The 20,853-nt window shown below is 35.9% G+C and overlaps 1 long non-coding RNA gene across 2 annotated transcripts; it reads left to right on the top strand.

The window, feature by feature from the left end:
- The first annotated feature begins 4,930 nt into the window (after window positions 1–4,930).
- On the top strand, window positions 4,931–8,222 carry LOC141643972 (uncharacterized). 2 transcript variants are annotated; one of them, XR_012543810.1, is made up of 4 exons: window positions 4,931–5,214; window positions 5,454–5,540; window positions 6,510–6,598; window positions 7,639–8,222. It is a non-coding gene; the product is annotated as an uncharacterized LOC141643972 (long non-coding RNA). The 2 variants fall into 2 exon arrangements; XR_012543811.1 differs by lacking the exon at window positions 5,454–5,540 and having other exon boundaries at window positions 5,024–5,214.
- Window positions 8,223–20,853: the final 12,631 nt, after the last annotated feature.

The raw sequence follows: 20,853 nt of genomic DNA, 5'->3' as shown, positions 1-20,853 counted from the left end.
AGGAGGAAATGGACCGGATGAACTCCTTCTTCGCCAATTGCAACACTGGGTGGCGCCCGCAACCAAAGGATCCTAGAGATCCTAATCATGGAGGTGGTAGTGGAGCGGGAGCAAGTTTCCCTGTTAAGTAGTTTTTTAGAAAACATGTTATTCCCGGATAATGTTAGATGACCAAAACTCGTAGAACTCGTAGTTGTGTGTATGGAACATGATTTTCTTTATCAAGTTTGGTTGTGTTGGCTTCCCATGTGTTCTCTGCTGGAAATGTTGGTTTATTTGCAGGTTTTTACGTATTTGGCTAGGTCAAAAACGATTTTTACGCTAAAAAACATGTAAATTTGGCGACGGATACTGGGCATTTGGCGGCGGGAAACCGTCGCTAAGTCTCTGATCATGAATTAATTTTATGGGCATTGGCGACGGGGAACAGTGGTTTTGGCGACCAAAAGCTGTCGCCAAAATGGCGACCAACATCTGTCGCCAAAATGGCGACCAAAATCCGTCGCCTTTTTAAAAAATATGGAGATGACGTGGATTTTAGGAAAGCGACTAATAGCAGTCGCCTTTTTAGCGACTCATGACAGTCGCCAATTTGGCGACGAATTTTGGTCGCCCGATTTAAAAAAAATCAGTCGCCATAATTGGCGACGAACGCCTGTCGCCAAAAGCGACCAAACCCAGCTACGAATTGCGGGCGACGGGTCTTAGTCGCTTTATTCTTAATGGCGACTGTTCTCAGTCGCCTTATATGGTCGCCAATTACCTTATTTGTTGTAGTGACCGCGAACGAAACACGTGCACGACTTTTCCGTTTCCAGCTATCCTTTGAGGTTTTTACTGCATATGCATCCAGACGGTATAAACCACGACGTAGCTCCCCCTTCATGAGGACCATAGAACCCTTAGTAACTTTTATTACTCCCCCATGAGCTTTACACCCATAACCCTCGGAGTCTAGTTGACTAAGTGAAATTAAATTCTGCCGCAACTTTAGAACATAGGCAACCTTGTCCAAAGTGTGCACCACCCCATTTGACAATTTGATTTTTACCACCCCCCAACACCCATGACATTAACTGTTGAGTTATCAGCCAAACTCAACTTCCTAGCCACGGCTTCTTGGAGCTCATCAAAATTATCTTTCCGGGTGCAAACATGGTTGACACAACCAGAATCTATTATCCATTCTTCCTTGGAAGATACGTCGTTCACATCCGTGACCGCAAATATGTCACTATCATCGGTAAGGAAACAACCACTACTTCCTTCACCGGCAACCAAGTTGGTGTCGTCCTTGTTTTCTTCATTCCCGCATTTCTTAGGACAAAACTGCCTAATATGCCCAAGGTCACCCACTTGAAACACTTCACATCATTATTCCTAGAAGCGTTCCTGGACCGAGACCTGCCATACTTCGATCCATCCTCCCTGTTAAACGATCGACCTCTCCCATCCCGAGCAACTGCAACTGTACCCGTACTGTCACTCCGTACCCCAGCCTTATCCTTCTTCCTCACATCAAATTAAAGGACAATAAAGCTGTGTGTGCTTGCTCCACCGTGATGGTGTCTTTACCGCACAAAATAGTATCCACATAAGTCTCATATGTGTCCGGGAGAGAATTGAGGAGTAGTAACGCCTTATCTTCCTCCTCAAGCTTCACTTCGATCTTCTTCAACTCGTCTAACAGTCCATTGAACAAATTCACATGTTCAATTAAATTTTCATCCTCGTCCATCCTCAACCGATATAACCGTCGCTTCAAAAGCAACTTGTTGGTCAAACTCTTCGCCATGTAGAGCTTCTCCAATTTTTCCCATATCACCGATGGAGAGTCATCATCAAGAACACAATTGATGACTGAATCCGAGATGCACAACCTAATAGTACTTGCACACTTAGTGCAAACCTCTTCCCAGTCGGCATCACTCATCTTCTCCGGCTTACCATCATCTCCTTTCAAGGCTCTAGCCAAGCCAAGATGAACCAGGAGATCCTTCATCCTTCTTTGCCAAAGGGTGAAACTACTTCCGTCAAATTTTGGTACTGCAAATTAAGACCCCATATTTGACTTCCTTGCCAATTAAACCAGCCACCAGACCGAGCCTAGTGGCTCTGATACCACTGTTGGGAAATAAGCGCCAATCTCCCATGCGCAACGGAAGCAACCAATCGACAAGTAAACCGTAAAAGCAAATAAATGTAAGCAATAATAAGACGAGACGATATTTTAGGGTCAAACCTGGGCAAAACCTTCCAAACCTAAGTAAAACCCACCACCAAAACGACTAGAATCCACTATAATAATATAGTACCAAGATAACGTAACCGTCCGAATTAATACCAATTAAACCCACAATAATATAAGATAACAACCTCTAGCCTCCAAAGAATATTAGTCAATGCCACTAATATCACCCCTAGAGTAACCTCCTAAATTATTGTATAAAAACACCCGTTGTACTCCACCTCACCCTCAAACCCCGACTTTTTAGTCACTTTGTTTGATTACATTTTGTTGTGAGATACTTTTTCCAAAGGATTTCAATCCTTTATATAGCATTGCGAAATACGTTAGATTTTATTATAATAAAATCTTTTTCACGTTATCCATGAATGAATTAATAACATTCATGTGTTTTCACGTACTTGTAAAAACTAGTGAATGTTTCATTCATTTACACCTAAAGTTACATGTACATCATCAATATTGTACATGTAACACTTAGAAACTTTAATATCTTGTGGTGGATGTTTTATCCCAACAGATATATACTTGAACAAAGGAGTGTAAAATTCACAATCAAAGGGAGATTCATTATGCATCATGACTTGAACTAGCATGATACTCAGTAGTACATATAGATTAGTTTCAAAATGTGGGGATTGATTAACGATAGTACAAAATCAACTTCCCCAAACACAATTTAATACTCCCTCGAATTCCCTGTTTTCTTCCTATATTCCTTTCAAGGCAATTTGGGTAAGTTTCCTCATAGAAATACTACAATGTCCCCATCTAATTATAGCATTACCTAACCCATCCCCTCCTAACCACCCAACCATTTACCACCAACACCACCATCTTCACTACCTACGAAACACCTCTTACCGCACTCCGTTTTCACCTAGCCTCCACTTTGACGAGATTTTTATGCTATCCAAACAAGGGATTCCTTTTATTTTCTCCAAATCTCTCAATCCAATCCAATCCAATCCAATCACACAAAAGGGTTTTACAAGTGGGGGTGAGTCGTGCTGTGGGCCGTGCCTGACCGTGCCGCCCATCGGCCCGCGGCCCTTTATGCCAACTCTAGGGGTGACGACGTTGTGGGGTAAAACTGGAAATGTCTGGTAAAGGGAAGCAAACCCAACTAATTCAGAAGTCATAACCTTGATTAGTAAAGAAAATAAAAAAAAACCCAATAATTGTGATCAGCCTAAAATTCCTAAAAACAACTCAAAAATAATGACATTTGAGATACCACAAAGTAAATAACATCAATTTTGTGGAACTTTTTTTATTGGTTAAATACTCATTTATTACCATCAATAAGCTAGATTTTTAGGTAAAGGAAACAGGTTATATGAGTATCATGCAAAACGGGTCACTATATATATAAGTTAAAAAGAAAAACAAACTTTTAAAAAGCGGTTAAAAACCCGACATACAAATATTGGATCACAAAATCTCATTTGTGATTTAAGATATATCCGTCACTCCTGAGTGACGATACCATTTTACCTTCTGAACTCCACTTTTTCTCTCTCTGCAACACTATTCATGTGGTCCCCCCTTTCTCCACTAACCCATTTTGTTACCATTTTAACTCACAAAATATCCGCCACAAATGATGACCCGTCACAAGGGAGACAAATTGATATTGGATACCAATTCTTATACCATACACCCAGGTGTATGGTACATCATACTCCTCCTTTATTTTAATTTTTAAAAACTCTATAACTTAAATTTGATAAATTGAAAAATAATAAAATTTATATAATTACTCATAATTTTTATTCCTCTATAATTAGAGATCGCATTTGATATATTTTGGCATATATTTTAATTTTACTCGCATATTCACATCATATAATTGGCGTATTCATAACAATGAGATATTCATATTACATAATCGACATATTCACGTAGATATTCACATCATATAATTGACAAAGTCATGTAAATTAAAGATCATGTTATCAAAATAAAACTCACTTCGTCGAATTAATAACGATATTCACGCAATATAATGAACATATTCACAAATACACATATATACATAACAATAACAAATATATTCATAGAGTTGATCATCAATACCCCAAATAGAACATAACTACTATTAACAAAGTATAACTATATATTCACACTAATAAATTATGCATATTCACAAATACAAACCCCATATTCAAAATATATAACATTTGATTATGTTATTTATACTTTGTGAATGTCGGTATCTCCATTTACAGACTTGCTCAAACCAATTGAGACCATAACAAAGTACATAATCCAATTTAATTCTGCCAAAAAAATATGCAATTTATGAATTTGTGTAGTAATAAACTAACGACAGAGTTTTTGTTATGTATTTTAAAGGGGTTGAAGTTTAATTGAAGTGGTAAGTTGGTAACATATTAATATAGTGGGTAGTTATTTTTGTTATTCTTTATTTATTTATTTTTATTATTTTTTTCTTCAATAACTACCTAAGAGGAGTATCCTACTTCCTACTCTTGGGAGTAGGATATAATTTACCGTATGAGATGCCCCGAGATGGTGATGAATTAATTCTTACTTTTTTGTTTTTTTTTGTTTCCTAATACCTAAAAAGAGCGAGATGCATCCTGCGTAATTTTCGGTAGGACTATCATGCCCCTGCCTTTTATACTGCTACCCCTCATTTTCTTCTATTTAAGACCATTATTCCCTTTAATTGTGTCATTTTCTAAATCTGACACCTGCTCCTCCTATTGCCACTTCATTTTTTCTCTTCTTATCTACTACACTCTATTTACTGTTTATTTATTGAGAGATAAAGAAAGACACAACCTTTCTACTTCACTGCGCCTCCAAACCTATCTCTTAAAAAAGCTTTCTGAGTCATTATTTCGTCAGCTCGCCGTTGATCAATTGTATGTGTAGTTGTGCTATCATTAACCCAAATCAGACCTACTTTGCAAACAACCCAGTACGAATTGTTCAAGGTAGTTTTGTCTCTCTCGTTCTTATGCTTTGCCTTTTTCTCTTTTAAATTATGGTGGTTTATATTTTAGTTAACAGGTTTCACTTAGATTTCATTTTCCGTTGTACAATTCTTTACTATTTAATTTAATGTTTGAATGAGACTTTGATTATTTATTTCGATGATAGCCTGTTGATTACAGATGGATTTTAATGTGTCAAGTCAATTAATATTGTTTGTTTGCGTAATTCGAAATTGCAGGTCACTACTTATGTTCTACTAACAACGCATTTCTTTCTCCATCTTTCTCATTTTCTCATCTCAGACTATACTCCTGTCAGCTGATAAGTGATTAACATCAAAATTTATTGTCTTTCCAGTGAAATTATCATCCATAAAACTGGTATTAGGACATTCTGTGTATACGGTATACCTAATATGCATGCTGAGACTCTCTGTTTTATTGCCTTATTATAACTTTAGAATCACAGCCATCAACTTGTAACATGCTTACTCTCTATTGTTGTGCTCTGGTTTTGATTTGGAACGTTGTTGCCATCTGATTTTCAGCCTTATTTCTGATTTTGCGATGGTAGTTTGTGTTTTATAATACAATATATAGTATCTTATTTTGATGCACATCATATGTTTGATGCTTTTCCTCAAAGACGTTTTCATTTTAATTTCATTGTTACATCTATGATCTTCAGTTTGCTTTCTTGCTCCGTCATAATCATTTGTTTACCTTTAGTAAAACAATAAGTGGCACATAGTATTAAATCACAAATTGTGTTCTCTTTTAGCAGACCACTCGTAATAGTTGTTCTTGCCATGTTACTTTGGAAGGTATTTCTGCTGAAATATTGCATCCATTCCTTTCATTTTACAGTCAAAAACTTTTAAGTTCTGCTCCCCCTTTATAATTTCCTTTACGGTTACAAAATTGTTCAACGTGTGCTGCGTTGTTTTTACTCTATTATTGTTGCAGTTCCTTTCACTTCTTTACATTCTTAATAAACAACTTTCTTTCCATACTGGTTCACAACCAAATTCACAAATTTTATACTGTATCTTGTGTAAAATTGTTGTCCAATGGTCTTATATTTCATACGAGTATAAGACTACCAAACCACTATTATCGGACTGTATTATCATAGTTGTTGCAGGAAATTTTGTATTCGTTGACATTATACAAACCTATGACTGCCTTTAGGCCATAAACTTTTGTTATTTCAACTTTTGTAAGTTGATTAAACTTAGTTCAGTTTGACCTCAACAAATACATTTAATTTTGTTCATTTTTACTCTTCTTTTCAGATCAGTTTGCTCACAGGTTGGTGGTGTCTCTGTTACCTAAGACTTTCTTCCGGTGAAAGTGATTTTTATTCTCTGAAAGCGGATTACAGGTATTTGCTTCAGCTTAACATTTTATTAATATATGTTGCTTTTCTAATATGTATAACTAAAACTGAATAGTATTATTTTAATGAATTAGATACTCCGTATAATGTCGAGTGCGTTCTATTATTAGTTACTACTGTATTTTACAAGCATATCTATCTTGCAATTATGTTTTACCTTACATTGTTACTGCTCTATTAGCTTTTAGAATATGAGAAAATGGTCTGCGAATTTATCAGAAAAGAGAAAAATGGAATTAAGAGAAACACTAAGAGATTCGTACTACAGGAGAAAGCAATTATGTTGCTCTATCACGTTCTAAAACAACAAAATCGGTTATACTTATAAAGCCATCCGAAATATATCCTAGCAAAAAGTATATAAGAAATGTTGTTTATAAAGAAATTCTTACGCTAGCAAAAAAAACCTTTAATAGCTCCTCGAGGTAACCTTTTTTCCCTTTTCAAAATCATTCTATTACTCATATATGATGGTTGCTTTTCTGAAATATAAGTTGTTCAAAGAACCTTCTTCATTCATTGATATCGAATTAGTACTTCTGCGATACATTATAATATAGGTGGTTTAAGTGGCGGTCATTGTAGACTGTGACTCTTTTCACCTGAATTTGTATCCTCCCAAGAAGCGTGAAGTCATAGAAAGACATTGAAGCTCTAAAAAAAATTGTTAGGTAGCTTGGAAAATAAAGATTTTGCTGATTTTATCCCTAACATGAATATTGAGGGCAAACCCAAAGGTGTAAATATTATAGAGCAGATTCCCTTGCTAAGGTAAACCAAAATTACTTTTGCTGAACTGATGTAATTAATTATCAACATCTATGACCATCCTGTAGTTCTGAGCTATTTTACCCATAACAAATAACACTTGAAAGATGACGGCAGAAACTAGGTACATATAACTGTCCTCAGTTTCCAATAAATAGCACTTTGATTTTGCAAGAGTAGCATATTTTTCAGAGTCATAATTTGTGTCTCTAAATTTCCCAACAATTAAATTTTTGATATACGTCGCTTAAATAAAGTTTGCAGAAATACGCATTGAAACAATGCCGGACAGAACACAAAGGCCAGCCGCCCCCCTTCACTCTATCGTGCTTCCTGCTACCTTTATTGGAACAGATCGAGATATGAGAACTCACAACTTTAATGCAAATTGTTTAGTTCGTCGATATGGAAGTCGCCATATTCTTCCGACAATGACATATACTTCCCAGGAGATCGAACATGATTTGCTTCCACACGAAGAAACACAGAAGACGCCTCTAGAGTTTAATGTTCACGTTATGCCAGACGCTTAGATTAGAAGATACGCTAAACAACGTGATGTAACAAAATTGCATTTTAGAGATGTAATGGATGTATGTGTATGATTGTACAAATAGCATCTGAATAAGCAGTCTTTACATGATACAAGAATAATTCTTTGACTGTCTTTTCGGGTCGCTTATAAGAGTTGGCTATCGCGTTAATAGCATAGTGTGTCTCGCTTATAAAAGTTGTATCATTTACCTGATACAAATACTGTCTTAACGTTCTTTCCATGATATATGTTTCTGTTTGTACAAAGATTACATTGTATGTTGACGAGTTTATTTTGTTTGATTTCTGACTTCATTTGTCGTCGTTATAGTGTGATCGCCGAGCTTAATTTTTGGTGTGTTTTTTTGTTTACGAGTTCCTTACCGAGTGCACTGCCTATTTTACTGCAATTCACTTATTTTCAGGTAAGTTCAATGTACATTCACCGTAGGAAATATCCTTCTTTGTAAAACGAATATAATTGTACTCGGGTGCAAAGTAGATTTTCCACAACCATATGTCAAGAGGATCATTACTATCGCATAAAGAACTACGGAGTACTTTTTTGGTTAAACATCATCTTAAGGAACGCCTAGCTCAGGCACGACAACAACTTTTTTTGCTAATTTATATGTATGATACCTTTTTTTTTTTTTTTTTTTTTTTTTACTTTTTTTGCTAATTTACATGTATGATACCTTTACATGTATATACCATCAATTTTTAGTAAAGTTTATCACACCATTACTAATGCTCAATTTTAACAAAATATCCGCTCATTTTAATAAAATATTGTTCCGAAAAAATTTAAGACATTGAAGCCCGAGCAACGCCGGGCCTAAAAACTAGTATTTATAAAGGAGGTGAGGGCGTGAGGCTGAGGCTCAAGAATGGGAACCTACACACGGAAATTTCGAGGAAAGTGGGAAAATGGGAAATTCCTTTACTTACCAACTTTGCCGCATTTTAGTATGGTAACTAACTTACGTGGTCATTCATGAGTAGGGATGTTTATGGATTGGGTTCGGGTTGGGTGGAGCCTCATCCGTTATCCATCCGTCTTTTTAAAATTTCATCCAACCCGTCCGTCATCCGTGAAACCTATCATCCGTCATCCATCCATCCATCATCCATGGATGAAACGGGTGGATCGGGTGATAAATGGATGTTGTGTATTTATAGGTTTCAAGTTACAAAAAGTGATGATTTTTTTATTTCTATACCAAAAAAATGTTAGATAATTATTTTAGTTTAACTTTCTAATGGGTAGTTTCACAAAATATATATTTTGAGAATAGAAAAATTTGAATATTTGAATATTTTGGATCTTAATAATGTATTAGATGTTAAAAAAATTAAATAAAAAGTAATTAAATCGGGTGATGGATGGATGGCGGGTGAATTTTCTTCATCCAACCCATCCATCATCTGTCATCCGTTCCATCCGTCATCCATCCATCATCCATTTAAGTCGGGTTTCCATCCGTGTTTTAAAATCGGATGGATCGGTTTTTGATCGGGTGCGGGTGAAGTTGACATCCCTATTCATGAGCTTAGTTTTACTTGTCACAAATTGCCCTTCGTCGATTATATATTTTTTTTTTTAAAGTTTTTTTTTTGGTGTAAAGAAGCGGGATTACCCCAAATAGAAAGAAGTCCAAATTAATACAAAACTAAAAGGCATAAAACGGAACATAACGAGGTCTAGCAACGCCTCCCATATCCTCTTGAATCAACTGAAACAATTGTGCCGACATGTCCGACACTTCCCAGATTAGCACTCTCTGCCCTTGCCCCACGCCATGGTTGGCCATTGCATCCGCACACATGTTTGCTTCCCGGTAAATATGTTGAATTTGCACCTGTATTCCCGTATCTTGCACAAAAGACTTGCATATCCCAATCAAATGAGAATGTGTCGATGAATGTTCTTGCTCATGATTCATAAAATGATCGACTACTTGAGAATCAGTTTGAATAATTAACCGAGTATAATTCCGCTCCATAGCAATAACCAAACCACGTTTGAGAGCCATGAGCTCCGCTCTTGTAACTGAAGCGATGCCGAGTTTCTCCGAGTAAGCTACCAACATCTGTCCTGACGAATCCCGAAATATCCCTCCTGCACCAGCCAAGCCCGGATTGCCTTTGGATGCACCATCAATATTCAAAGCAATCCAATTCACAGGAGGTGCAATCCATCGAAAAATTTGTTTATACCGCATCTCCTTCGATCGAATATTAACATCCAGTGACTCCCGAGCCATCTTAATTTCCCAGAAACGTTCCATCAAAAATGAATATGTATTCCGCGGTATTATTTCACTCCTTCCAAAAGCTCGACAGTTTCTCCATCTCCAAATCCACCAAACAATCACGGAAAACAGAGTTGGCCATGAATCCAACTCCGCATTATTTCTGACGGATAAATTCCTAACCACCCATTCCCTAGTATCCACAATGTCCATTAAATGGTCTATTTTTGAAAAAGGTAATAGGCTCCATACCTTCTTTGCAGCATTGCAGTCCCGTAAAAGATGCAGGGATGATTCCTCGAAATTCCTGCAATCCCCGCATAGAGCATCAGCCGTAAAGCCCCTACGAGCTCGATTCACATTCGTCATAATTCTGTCATGCATTACAAGCCAGAGAAATAGGCACATTTTTTGAGGAGCCCAAGTCTTCCAAGGAAGTTTCCACGACGGATCACTTTCATTCACCTGTGTCCCCCGAATTACATTAATGGCCGATTTGATTGAGAAATACCCCGGCGTTGTTTCAGCCCAGAATATATTATCCACATTGTCTTCACCAGAGGTAATCTCATAGGATGCTATGGTTTGCAGAATTTCATTCGAGAAAAATTCAGCAAACAACTCCCACTTCCACCCCGAGTCTTCTTCCCACATGTCAGCTACCTTGAAATCAATTAACTGAGGTGGAATAGGAGCCAATGCAAGCTGTTCAAGAGGTATCTCCGTAGCCCACCTTTGTCTCCAAAAATCCGTGTTCAGTCCATTGCCAACATCCGAGCCCACTCCTTTCTTCAACACGTTAACTGCTTCAACAATACCCTTCCATGTATTTGAGCTCACCTGTTTTGTCTTGAACATTTGAAAGTCAGCCCTATCTTTGCAATATTTGTGGCGTAGAACTCTAGCCCACAGTGCATTTGGTTCCGTTAATAGCCTCCAACCAAGCTTGGCCATGAAGGCCACGTTAGCTTGTCGCATTGAACGGAGTCCCAAACCCCCATTAACTTTCTCATTAGTGTCCATATCCCATGAAACAAGGCTCAATCCCCGCTTATCCTGATCACCTCCCCATAGGAAACGACGTGTCTTTTTATCAAGATCATCGCATAAAGCTCGGGGCAGTTTAGCAGTTTGCATAGCATAGGCCGGAATGGCCGACAAAGTCGACTGAATTAAGGTAACTCTACCCGCAAGAGAAAGGTTTTTAGCCTTCCAACCAGAGAGCCTTTTGTCTACTTTTTGCGCGATGAATTCGAAAGTATCCTTGGTGACACGTCCATTGATCGTCGGCATCCCCAAATACATGCCGAGATCGTCCGTTTTTTCAATATTTAATTCAGTGGTGATGAGACTAACCTATCTCATCTTTTTGAATAATATAGGGAAGTTAAAATCACTGGCTTTCAAATCATCTCGAAAGGGTTGGATAAGAATGTCTAATAGAAGCCAGGAAATCAGCAATCTTGTTGATTTCACGAAAACAATGTTTAATTCACTTCATCGAAAAATTGAAAGTCTAATTTCACATCTTTGACAATATCAAAATTTCCTAAGGAATTTGTTAAATAATACGGATTGAGTTAAATAACACATAAGTTATCACCCTCCACGATTAACTTTGAGATTCTTAAGTATTTAGTTGCTAAAATGTCTTATTTTAAAGCGAGAGCTGCCGCAACAAGAATACTATTGTATCCACATTTTTTTCCTCCCAACAAAACCATATTACCATTATGATCTTTTATAGGATATCCTAAAGTAACTTTATTGCCTTATATTCTTGATTCGTCAAAATTTAGTTTTAGGAAACCATTTCTAGGTTTCTCCCACCAGATTTCTTCCTTATTAGAAGTATTTTTAGCTGACTCGTCTTTCTCGAGATTGTTGAAATCCTTATGTCTAGTCACATTTCAGGTTTTAGTGCTAGTATTATTATATAAACTAATAATTTTGCTGATATTAATATGAACATTACTCCCTCCAATCTTTTATATATGACGTTTTGCATTTACGAGGTAAGCCTTTGACTTTAATATTTACAAAAATATATTTGTTCAAAAAATATAAAAATGATACCATTAAATTCCTTATTAAAAACTCTTTCATATGAGTATACATATCATAATATTTATTCTTACATTTTAAGAGATATCTTATATAAATATATATAAACCTGGGTTGAAGCGTTGTGGATGCGCCACGTGTCAACCCAGCATTAAATACAAGTATTAATTACTGAACATTAAATATAAACATAATAAATATTGTATAAATCTCAGCAAAATATTAATTATAATTTAATAAATTTTATTATAAAATTAAATGAAATAATTATGGTGATTTGATACTAAGTTTATTAAAAAATTATTTTGATATAAATTCTAAAACGTAAATAATTACGTTAATTGCGAAAAATGCTTCAAATTGAGTATAATTTTCATTATATTTATTGAAATATTTTTATTGATAGAGATGATTAAAGTGAGTGTCTCATAATGTTTTATATTTATGTAAAACGACATTTTGAGAAAGTTATAAAACTTCAATCATTAAATCCTAAGAAAAATATATTTGGAAGAGTTATTGTATTTCTTAAAAACATAACTTAAAAAAACTACTAAAAGATAAGTTTTTATGTGGGAATGAACAAAAAAAATATTACGAAAAACAAATATATGTGAGATTTTGATAGGGTTAAATAGTGTGATAACGAGTATGTATGTACACAGTGATCGCGAATTCATTTAAATAATCAAAACAAAAGTAATGATTATAAAATACTCCCCCGAACCACACCAAAGGTAACACTTACTATAAACAGGCGTACCACACCAAAGGTAACATTTCTTATTTGGCCCACAACATTACCAAGTTATCGTTATACCCATTTGATATTTACACAAAATGTCATTACATATCTCACCTACCAACCCACAATTACATACTCACCTATTTTATCCCTCTTTACCCTTACTTTTTCCACCTTTTCTTAAATACTTCATTTTCACATGCGTTACCTTTGGTGTGCTATGGAGGAAGTAATATAATATTATAAACGACATGAAAAAGTAGAAAAGGCGTTATTTTTTTCTTTAATATCTTTAATTAAAATATGTATACGTCAAGTATAAATATTGATTATGACTTTTAGTTAAATATTTATATGTCATCTTCTAAATATATACTTTGAACTTAAACCTCAAAAAATATTATTTAAGAAAGTTTAACCTATTTTATTTACAGGTAAACTCTTAAACATCATTTATATATAATTGTTTAAAAATACAAAAGATGCAATTATTATAGATATGTTTGACACATAACACATGTAAGACACAATGAAAACATTTGAATAAGTTGAGTTTGACATCTATATGTTTGATATATAAATATCACACATTATACATAAAAAAAATTAAAAATTACATAAAATTATATTCACATTATTTTGAAAAAATATTAATTGATTTGGAACATAACGTATAGTGAAATGATTAAATTTGAGAACTTAATGTTGATTGTTGCATTATTCGAATAAATTTTATTTTAATTAATATGATATTTGATCAGTCACAGAATAATTTATAAACATTGATCATGCATAATTAATTATCACTTATTAGTTTTATTTAAAATGGTAAATAATTTATTTTAAAACATTGAAGTTAAACCTAAAAAATTAAATTTGAGAAAAATTGATTTATTTTCATTTATAATTTAAAATATTAAAGGTCATATATAAATTATGTTATTTTTCTTCAATTATAATAATAAATTTTAAAACAGACCGCGCGAAGCGCGTGATACTACCTAGTTGAAAATAAAAGGAAGTGTCTCGAAATATGAAAAAGTCATATATTAAAAAACAGAGGGATTATTAAAGATAATGTCATTTCTATAAAACCATGCATTCCACCAAATAAAAATAATCTTAATGAAATCATCTTTTGGAATTAAGTATTTGAGATAATTAAGTTTCATTATAAACCATTGATTTGCAATATTATCATAATTTGACAAAAAATTGTTGAAACTAATAATGTTCATGTCTTGGATAACAGACTTAATCAAGAGACATTCGTAAAAGAAATGATCTTTGTTTTCAATAAGATGGTTGCACAAAACACAATGAGGTGGGACATTATTATAACCTTGAGAAGCCTACCTTTTGTTGCGAGACAATCAAAACAGGCTTTCCAAATAAAAAAATTCAACTTTGGAGGAATATTATTCAATTTTCAAATCCACTGAAATTCACACTTGTCAAGAGCTTGATTGAACAAACCTTGCGCTAACCAAGTTGCTGTTTTGGTAGATAAACTTCCATCCACGGATAGCCCCCAAACGAGGGTATCTGGAATATCATTATGTGGCAGTGGAATGTTAGTAAACTGATTCACAATATCGTTATTCATTAAATTGGATAATTTACAAACATCTCATTGTTTGTTAGAGGTTATGAAATCTTTAACCAAAAGATTAAGATCACAACTACTATCATCATCAACCATACTGCTGGTAAGTGGGTGTGAGAAAATCCAATTATCAGACCAAAACTTAATCTTGTTACCATTACCTATTTGTCATCTCAGTCCTTTTCTAAATATAGTCCGAAGACTCGTAAGTTTACTTCATTGCCAATAAGAGACTGAATTAGGCATATGATCAAAGAGTGAACAATTTCTCAAGTATTTTGTAGTTATCACTCTGACCCATTTACTTTCCTTATCCATAAGAATTTTTCATACAAGTTTCATTTGAAGAGCTTTATTAGCTGTTTCAGAAGATTTTATTCTCAATCCACCAACCGATTTCGATAAACAAACTTTATGCCAACCATATACTTTCCTTCGTCGATCCTTTGTTTAGCTTTATTTTTGCCACAAGATTAATAATAGAGTAATAATCATTTGTAGTGGTTGTTATCACTTATCAGTACTCTTTCCATTTCGGTCATTTGGGTGTTTCATTCAATTGTTTAACTTCCTATCTTGGGTTTTTTTATATGCAATTTGATCTCGACCATCAATTTGGTCCACTTGTCATTCAATACCTCTTATTTCCTTGGTACTTGTAGGAAAATCAAAGGTAAATAAATAACTAGGACAGAGGGAGTAGATGACAGGTTGACCATAATCGATGTATATGAACAAATTATCTATGAACAACTTTCTTAATATAGAAAGATAAATAAATGAATCTCAAAATGAAATAGATAAACAAATGACCGGGACGGAGGGAGTATAAAAAGACGATTTTACATTGTGAACCGGCCATTTAATATAATAATAATTTTTAAATAAAACCGTTTTACAAGGTGTTATTGTAAAATTAAATGATATTTTATCTACAAAACTCTCTTAAATATAAATTCCACCAATTATCACCTTTCTACGATCACAAATTCTCACTTAAGAAGGGCATTATTCGTCTTATATTTAAGAATGGACAAACACATACCAAATCACATGGCAAGTTGCCTAGGAAATGACAAAAAATGTTTTTATTACCACCGTGTGGTAGTATTTGGACCTGTTTTTAGCTTAACACGAATCGTGTCCGTCTTAAGCAAGATTTTTTTTTTTGCAACGAGGGAAACCGCGGCCGTTATCTTCGGTGCGCATTGGGTAAACATTCGGGTGTACGTGATAACATGCAAACCACGTATACGAGGTAAGCCACCCAACAAGCTCGAAGTCTATTAAGCATGGCCTTAGGCCAAGAATGCTCTACAAGATTTTGCTCTTGAGGAGGCTTGATCCCGGGTCTCCTGAGAATTTCACCCAAGTTTTAACCATTAAACTCCACCCTTACGGGCAGCAAGACTTGTTATTCTAAGATAAAGAAATCAAAATATACGTACGTGATATTGTTTTATCATTTTTTATTGTAAAATCGTTTTATAACAAACTTTACTCTTAATATAAACACAAAATCTCATTTGTGACGGCACGTAGCCGTTACTTTGGAGTGACGGATACTATTTTCTCTCACAAATGACCCAAATAGAGGAGAGAGGGAAGCACATGGAGGTGCTCGGCCCCACCTTGTCCCCTCTATCCGTTTTGTGAGTGACATTACCCGTCACTTGTTCCGACCCGTCTTCAGCAAGACTAATTGTAATATAAAAAAGGATTGTCTCATAGTAGGCATGGGTGAATGTTTTGGGGGAAATTGTGGATAGATTTATTCTCTTAGTATATAGAAGAATGATCATCTCCAATTGCAAGTAAATCATTAAACTAAACCATTGAACTCGCTCTTAGACAGTCTAAGTAGACACGGCTTACAATTACTTACTAGTATCCACCTTTTTTTTCAAACTTACTCAACTTACTAGTAGTATACTAGTATCCACCCTTTTTTTTTCTCAAACTTACTCAACTTACTAGTAACTAGTACTTCGTAATAAGTAGTAAAAGTAGTAAACTAGTATCCACCCTTTTTTTCTTCTTTTAAGGGATTGCCATTTGCCATTAGTCCATTACGCATTTATGCCTCTCTTTTTGCTTCATAATTTTGTTAATTGGTTGATGTCATGATGTGACATACTGACATTCACACAAAACGTTGACCACTGACCACCATTCCACCAGTTCACCACCCATCACCTAGGTAGCACCGACACGGACACGGATACGGACACGGATACGACACGGACACGTGACACGGCATCCCATGAAATTTAGGACACGGGACACGTTATTTAAATTTAATAAAATATATATTTTGTAGTTATATATGTGTGATTTTATTTTTGAAAAAGTATTTGATATTAAATTTAAATAAGTGAAGGTAAAATTTGATGTTAAATTTAACTTATTCTCATTTCTAAAACCAAAAACCAACTTATAATCAATCTATTTCGACATCTCATTACTTGTCTAAAGAACATCATTTGCCCACCAAATTCAACCATATAACAATTCACGTCATTTACCTTAAATTCAACTTTCCGTTTGAAGGTGTGTCCAAATACCATGGACACGGCTCAAAATACCAAGGACACGCGTCGGACACGTGCCCAAATAAAAGATGAAAGTTAGACACGGCTTTACAGGTGTCCGACACGTTTTGACGTGTGTCCGACGAGTGTCGTGTCCGACACGGGTGTCCGACACGGGTACACCGGTTATGAGGAGTGTCCGTGCAACCTAGCCCATCACCAATGCATAATTGTAAACACAAAATCTCATTATAGACGGGAACTATCCGTCTATAATTAAAGACGGGCCAAGTAACATACCACATTACGCATAAGACAAACAACAACTTGTGTGGTGGGACCAAAAAATGTCACCACTTTAAGGGTATTTGACCCGTCTCTTCCTATAGACGGATATATCCGTCTATAGCAAGACTTGCTAAATTGTAAATTACCACGTATTTGAATGTTTTCATTTCCGTGTTTATATAATTTCAAAAGGTTGAGTATTGAGTCCCTCAAAAAAAAAAAGGTTGAGTATTGAGGGGTACTTTAGTAACTTTAAGGGATATGATAACAAACATTTTGGAATTAAGTATAATATTGGTTTTGTTATTGTTGTTATAATAAAAGGAATTAAATTTTTAATCGGTCTTCGTCACAATTCACATCAATGATTGCTTTCAACCATGTTTTTCCAGTTGTCGAAATCTTCCAAATACTTTGATGCCATATATAGATTATTAGAAATGCATAAAACTTGCTTAGTTATTATGAATCTGATAATTCTCTCAGTTACTATTACGGTGCAAACTCATGTCTCATATCAATGTTGAAAAGATGGACGATTATCTTTATAAGATCCACAAAATATAATAATACGAGATTTTTGGGAAGGAGATTAAGAGTAAATTCGTTAGAGTTTGGCCCTAAGCGGACAACATCGTACTATTATAGACCGTGGACACCGACACAGCAGGGGTCTAACAATGAGGTATCGACGCTTCCGCACAAGTGATATCAGAGCCTGAGATTCAACTTGGGCCTAGGCTCCATGACGTTATCAGAGCGGAACAGATAGAATTCGCGAGTCATGAAAGCATGAGTTCGATATGACAGACTGTTGTGCGGAAGCGTGAAATATCTCGTGTTGGGCTTCTGCTACACCAGCGTCCACCATCCACAATACTATGATATTGTCCGCTTTGGGCCAAGCGCTCACGGATTTACTATTGGGTTCCTTCCCAAAAAGCCTCGTACTATTATATTTTATGGACACTTATAAATATGATCTTCCATCTTTATTCTACCGATATAGGATATGAATTTGCACCCTAACAATCCTCCCCTCAAACCAAAGACCATCATCTTGACTTAGACCTTGACTTCCATGAAGAACTCCCCCACTCTACAACCCCAACTTTTAGACACCCGAAACATCACAAGTCTTGATAATCTCCCCTTAGCCAACACACCATGCTACCACGAGTCATGTCTTGCACCACATGTCACCGCCTGGTCAAGTGAGTGCTCACATATGCTCCTGAGCCTGCATGTCCATGTGCCCTTCTTGGGAATTTGCTACACAGGCATATCGAACATCCTCTGCATCGAATATACCCTAGACCAGGTCCGCCACTTCAGAAATCCTAGAACACAAACGGTCACTGGCATCCAACCTGAAAAGGACCTACCAGACCTGTGGTACCCAACCTGATACAAATGGTCTTTGTCCCCACAAAACCTATGACGCCTTTCATCCATTTAACACTGGATCGGGCTTGCTCAAGGACTCACCATGAGCTAGGAGTTTCCTGCCTTACAGTGTACAACTTCAAGTATTGCGCCTACTGATGCATCATCGTGTCTAGCCCAAGTCGAACCTTAGGCTCTGATTGTAACACCCCCATAGGTCGGGATCCTTCCTCTAGACACTTCCCATCATATGGAGGTGTCACAAGCCTTGGTTTCCCAAGAGTGTAGTGCGAACAACAAGTATAGAAGTACTTTAGATAATATAAATAGTTAAGTTGTAAAGTCAAGTGACCATTATAAATAGTTAAGTTGTAAAGTCAAGTGACCATAAGTTAAGAGATATGAAAATCATCCCAATAGTACAACCAAATCGAAAGGAGTTTAAATGTCAAAAACTAAATAAGAACAAGTGGCGACAAGGAGGTAGACCGCTCCCAAGCCGGCTACTCAAACATGTGCACCTGTCGACACTGCTCCCCATATGGGCGGAAATCACCATATAAATCATCACAGACATTCAAACCCAAGTGTTAGCCAATGATATAAATGTTCAATGATAAACAAGAGATGCAACTAACTTACTAATTTAATGAGGTATGAAAACAAGACAAGTATCCACCAAACTCATCTTCTCCAACCGTGACCGGGACACGCCCACGACGTCACCAACACCACTAAGGTACTTGGAACACGTCCGTGGTACCGGACCCGAGTGCGACTCTAGTCCCCTGCCAGACGACATTCCTCACCGCATGAGTCCTTCCATAACCCAAGTACTAATGTGCACATTCCCTTGGAGTGAAAAACTCCAAGGGAGACTTGAGCGGAAGACGGTTTTCCAACCGCCTTCCGTCTCCAAAACCATCATCAACATCCTTCAACAATTTCCAATGTCAACAATTCACCAGCAACAAGAACAATTAGCCAAACAAGTATGCCATTAAATTCACACAACAACCAATTCATGCTCATAACTTCATTAATTCATTTTCTCTTCTTTTAATTGCTTTTAACATGTCATAATGCAAGATAATTAATACTAGAATCAGTCACCATACTTACTCTTCCCAAAATCATCATGAGATCATATTATGTGACAAACGCTAATTATCCAAAACATGTTATAATGCAACCACTATGAAATGAATGTAATCAATGGTATTAAATGCACAATTAAACACTCATAACACCATAGCTAAGTAGAGAAACCCTACCTTGAGCTTATCTCCACAATTCCACAAGCTAATCCCTAGAAATGCTCCTCAATGAAGCTTCCTACACATATTAATTATTATAATCAATACTACAATCTACTATAACAACATACTAACTTAACCCCTTTGAATTTTTACCACATAATTAAGTAAGGATTAGTCTACTAACTAAATGGAGTTATTAAAACAAAATAGAGGAGAAGAAGAAGTGTAGATCTACTTGCAAGAAAGAAGAAAAGCTAAGGAGGCAAGAATCTCCTTTAGAGAAATTAGGGTTCTTGAGAGGATTTGATGGTGGAGAGTTTAGAGAAAAGTTGGTGAAGTTTAGAGAGTGGTGAATAATGTTTGAGAGGGGTTTTGGTGTAGGAAATCTGAAATGATAAGGTTATGAAAGCGATATCTCACCAAACATTTCCCGTATAAAACTCACTCGACCGGCACTCGGTCGAGTGGAAGCCCACTTGATCGAGTGGAGGCTCCACTGTATTGGAGTACTCGGTCCCACACTCGGTCGAGTGGGTTCTTTATTCGGTCTAGCTATACTTAAATAAATACGAGGTATTACACTGATACCAGTTGTTGTGCGGAAGCGTGAAATGTCTTGTGTTGGGCCTCTGCTGCACCGGCGTCCACCGTCCATAATAGTACGATATTGTCCGCTTTGGGCCAAGCTCTCACGGATTTACTCTTGGGCTACTTCCCAAAAGCCTCGTACTATTATATTTTCTGAACACTTATAAAGATGATCTTCCATTTTTATTCTACTGATGTGGGATATGGGTTTGCACG

The sequence above is a fragment of the Silene latifolia genome, chromosome 2 (genome assembly GCF_048544455.1).
Source record: "Silene latifolia isolate original U9 population chromosome 2, ASM4854445v1, whole genome shotgun sequence".
Lineage (NCBI taxonomy): Eukaryota > Viridiplantae > Streptophyta > Magnoliopsida > Caryophyllales > Caryophyllaceae > Silene > Silene latifolia.
This window is presented reverse-complemented; position numbering and strand designations above follow the sequence as displayed.